A 5,486-nucleotide genomic window follows, 5' to 3' on the forward strand; every position below is an offset into this window, starting at 1 on the left:
AGATAATCGTCTCCATGCTCCAAATCCATTTTAAAGCCATTTTTAAGGCATTTCGCGCATACATGAAATGAACACATTTTTCTCCAAAACTATAACAGATGCAAGCTTGTCCTGTTTGGTGGAGATAATATTTAATAAAATAAGTAGAAATCTACTAAAAGTTTCGTTTGTTTATATTGCCATCCTGAGATAATCGTCTCCATGCTCCAAATCCATTTTAAAGCCATTTCAAAGGCATTTTGCGCATACATGAAATGAACACATTTTTCTCCAAAACTATAACAGATGCAAGCTTGTCCTGTTTGGTGGAGATGATATTTAATAAAATAAGTAGAAATCCACTAAAAGTTTTGTTTGGTTATCTTGCAATCCCGAGATAATCGTCTCCATGCTCCAAATCCATTTTAAAGCCATTTTTAAGGCATTTCGCGCATACATGAAATGAACACATTTTTCTCCAAAACTATAACAGATGCAAGCTTGTCCTGTTTGGTGGAGATAATATTTAATAAAATAAGTAGAAATCTACTAAAAGTTTCGTTTGTTTATATTGCCATCCTGAGATAATCGTCTCCATGCTCCAAATCCATTTTAAAGCCATTTCAAAGGCATTTTGCGCATACATGAAATGAACACATTTTTCTCCAAAACTATAACACATGCAAGCTTGTCCTGTTTGGTGGAGATGATATTTAATAAAATAAGTAGAAATCCACTAAAAGTTTTGTTTGGTTATCTTGCAATCCCGAGATAATCGTCTCCATGCTCCAAATCCATTTTAAAGCCATTTTTAAGGCATTTCGCGCATACATGAAATGAACACATTTTTCTCCAAAACTATAACAGATGCAAGCTTGTCCTGTTTGGTGGAGATGATATTTAATAAAATAAGTAGAAATCCACTAAAAGTTTTGTTTGGTTATCTTGCAATCCCGAGATAATCGTCTCCATGCTCCAAATCCATTTTAAAGCCATTTTTAAGGCATTTCGCGCATACATGAAATGAACACATTTTTCTCCAAAACTATAACAGATGCAAGCTTGTCCTGTTTGGTGGAGATGATATTTAATAAAATAAGTAGAAATCCACTAAAAGTTTTGTTTGGTTATCTTGCAATCCCGAGATAATCGTCTCCATGCTCCAAATCCATTTTAAAGCCATTTTTAAGGCATTTCGCGCATACATGAAATGAACACATTTTTCTCCAAAACTATAACAGATGCAAGCTTGTCCTGTTTGGTGGAGATGATATTTAATAAAATAAGTAGAAATCCACTAAAAGTTTTGTTTGGTTATCTTGCAATCCCGAGATAATCGTCTCCATGCTCCAAATCCATTTTAAAGCCATTTTTAAGGCATTTCGCGCATACATGAAATGAACACATTTTTCTCCAAAACTATAACAGATGCAAGCTTGTCCTGTTTGGTGGAGATGATATTTAATAAAATAAGTAGAAATCCACTAAAAGTTTTGTTTGGTTATCTTGCAATCCCGAGATAATCGTCTCCATGCTCCAAATCAATTTTAAAGTCATTTTTAAGGCATTTTGCGCATACATGAAATGAACACATTTTTCTCCAAAACTATAACAGATGCAAGCTTGTCCTGTTTGGTGGAGATGATATTTAATAAAATAAGTAGAAATACACTAAAAGTTTTGTTTGGTTATCTTGCAATCCCGAGATAATCGTCTCCATGCTCCAAATCCATTTTAAAGCCATTTTTAAGGCATTTCGCGCATACATGAAATGAACACATTTTTCTCCAAAACTATAACAGATGCAAGCTTGTCCTGTTTGGTGGAGATGATATTTAATAAAATAAGTAGAAATCCACTAAAAGTTTTGTTTGGTTATCTTGCAATCCCGAGATAATCGTCTCCATGCTCCAAATCAATTTTAAAGTCATTTTTAAGGCATTTCGCGCATACATGAAATGAACACATTTTTCTTTAAAACTATAACAGATGCAAGCTTGTCCTGTTTGGTGGAGATGATATTTAATAAAATAAGTAGAAATCCACTAAAAGTTTTGTTTGGTTATCTTGCAATCCCGAGATAATCGTCTCCATGCTCCAAATCCATTTTAAAGCCATTTTTAAGGCATTTCGCGCATACATGAAATGAACACATTTTTCTCCAAAACTATAACAGATGCAAGCTTGTCCTGTTTGGTGGAGATGATATTTAATAAAATAAGTAGAAATCCACTAAAAGTTTTGTTTGGTTATCTTGCAATCCCGAGATAATCGTCTCCATGCTCCAAATCCATTTTAAAGCCATTTTTAAGGCATTTCGCGCATACATGAAATGAACACATTTTTCTCCAAAACTATAACAGATGCAAGCTTGTCCTGTTTGGTGGAGATGATATTTAATAAAATAAGTAGAAATCCACTAAAAGTTTTGTTTGGTTATCTTGCAATCCCGAGATAATCGTCTCCATGCTCCAAATCCATTTTAAAGCCATTTTTAAGGCATTTCGCGCATACATGAAATGAACACATTTTTCTCCAAAACTATAACAGATGCAAGCTTGTCCTGTTTGGTGGAGATGATATTTAATAAAATAAGTAGAAATCCACTAAAAGTTTTGTTTGGTTATCTTGCAATCCCGAGATAATCGTCTCCATGCTCCAAATCCATTTTAAAGCCATTTTTAAGGCATTTCGCGCATACATGAAATGAACACATTTTTCTCCAAAACTATAACAGATGCAAGCTTGTCCTGTTGGGTGGAGATGATATTTAATAAAATAAGTAGAAATCCACTAAAAGTTTTGTTTGGTTATCTTGCAATCCCGAGATAATCGTCTCCATGCTCCAAATCCATTTTAAAGCCATTTTTAAGGCATTTCGCGCATACATGAAATGAACACATTTTTCTCCAAAACTATAACAGATGCAAGCTTGTCCTGTTTGGTGGAGATAATATTTAATAAAATAAGTAGAAATCTACTAAAAGTTTCGTTTGTTTATATTGCCATCCTGAGATAATCGTCTCCATGCTCCAAATCCATTTTAAAGCCATTTCAAAGGCATTTTGCGCATACATGAAATGAACACATTTTTCTCCAAAACTATAACAGATGTAAGCTTGTCCTGTTTGGTGGAGATGATATTTAATAAAATAAGTAGAAATCCACTAAAAGTTTTGTTTGGTTATCTTGCAATCCCGAGATAATCGTCTCCATGCTCCAAATCCATTTTAAAGCCATTTTTAAGGCATTTCGCGCATACATGAAATGAACACATTTTTCTCCAAAACTATAACAGATGCAAGCTTGTCCTGTTTGGTGGAGATAATATTTAATAAAATAAGTAGAAATCTACTAAAAGTTTCGTTTGTTTATATTGCCATCCTGAGATAATCGTCTCCATGCTCCAAATCCATTTTAAAGCCATTTCAAAGGCATTTTGCGCATACATGAAATGAACACATTTTTCTCCAAAACTATAACACATGCAAGCTTGTCCTGTTTGGTGGAGATGATATTTAATAAAATAAGTAGAAATCCACTAAAAGTTTTGTTTGGTTATCTTGCAATCCCGAGATAATCGTCTCCATGCTCCAAATCCATTTTAAAGCCATTTTTAAGGCATTTCGCGCATACATGAAATGAACACATTTTTCTCCAAAACTATAACAGATGCAAGCTTGTCCTGTTTGGTGGAGATGATATTTAATAAAATAAGTAGAAATCCACTAAAAGTTTTGTTTGGTTATCTTGCAATCCCGAGATAATCGTCTCCATGCTCCAAATCCATTTTAAGCCATTTTTAAGGCATTTCGCGCATACATGAAATGAACACATTTTTCTCCAAAACTATAACAGATGCAAGCTTGTCCTGTTTGGTGGAGATGATATTTAATAAAATAAGTAGAAATCCACTAAAAGTTTTGTTTGGTTATCTTGCAATCCCGAGATAATCGTCTCCATGCTCCAAATCCATTTTAAAGCCATTTTTAAGGCATTTCGCGCATACATGAAATGAACACATTTTTCTCCAAAACTATAACAGATGCAAGCTTGTCCTGTTTGGTGGAGATGATATTTAATAAAATAAGTAGAAATCCACTAAAAGTTTTGTTTGGTTATCTTGCAATCCCGAGATAATCGTCTCCATGCTCCAAATCAATTTTAAAGTCATTTTTAAGGCATTTTGCGCATACATGAAATGAACACATTTTTCTCCAAAACTATAACAGATGCAAGCTTGTCCTGTTTGGTGGAGATGATATTTAATAAAATAAGTAGAAATACACTAAAAGTTTTGTTTGGTTATCTTGCAATCCCGAGATAATCGTCTCCATGCTCCAAATCCATTTTAAAGCCATTTTTAAGGCATTTCGCGCATACATGAAATGAACACATTTTTCTCCAAAACTATAACAGATGCAAGCTTGTCCTGTTTGGTGGAGATGATATTTAATAAAATAAGTAGAAATCCACTAAAAGTTTTGTTTGGTTATCTTGCAATCCCGAGATAATCGTCTCCATGCTCCAAATCAATTTTAAAGTCATTTTTAAGGCATTTCGCGCATACATGAAATGAACACATTTTTCTTTAAAACTATAACAGATGCAAGCTTGTCCTGTTTGGTGGAGATGATATTTAATAAAATAAGTAGAAATCCACTAAAAGTTTTGTTTGGTTATCTTGCAATCCCGAGATAATCGTCTCCATGCTCCAAATCCATTTTAAAGCCATTTTTAAGGCATTTCGCGCATACATGAAATGAACACATTTTTCTCCAAAACTATAACAGATGCAAGCTTGTCCTGTTTGGTGGAGATGATATTTAATAAAATAAGTAGAAATCCACTAAAAGTTTTGTTTGGTTATCTTGCAATCCCGAGATAATCGTCTCCATGCTCCAAATCCATTTTAAAGCCATTTTTAAGGCATTTCGCGCATACATGAAATGAACACATTTTTCTCCAAAACTATAACAGATGCAAGCTTGTCCTGTTTGGTGGAGATGATATTTAATAAAATAAGTAGAAATCCACTAAAAGTTTTGTTTGGTTATCTTGCAATCCCGAGATAATCGTCTCCATGCTCCAAATCCATTTTAAAGCCATTTTTAAGGCATTTCGCGCATACATGAAATGAACACATTTTTCTCCAAAACTATAACAGATGCAAGCTTGTCCTGTTTGGTGGAGATGATATTTAATAAAATAAGTAGAAATCCACTAAAAGTTTTGTTTGGTTATCTTGCAATCCCGAGATAATCGTCTCCATGCTCCAAATCCATTTTAAAGCCATTTTTAAGGCATTTCGCGCATACATGAAATGAACACATTTTTCTCCAAAACTATAACAGATGCAAGCTTGTCCTGTTTGGTGGAGATAATATTTAATAAAATAAGTAGAAATCTACTAAAAGTTTCGTTTGTTTATATTGCCATCCTGAGATAATCGTCTCCATGCTCCAAATCCATTTTAAAGCCATTTCAAAGGCATTTTGCGCATACAT

Source organism: Anomaloglossus baeobatrachus, unplaced genomic scaffold, assembly GCF_048569485.1.
Source record: "Anomaloglossus baeobatrachus isolate aAnoBae1 unplaced genomic scaffold, aAnoBae1.hap1 Scaffold_25, whole genome shotgun sequence".
Classification (NCBI taxonomy): domain Eukaryota; kingdom Metazoa; phylum Chordata; class Amphibia; order Anura; family Aromobatidae; genus Anomaloglossus; species Anomaloglossus baeobatrachus.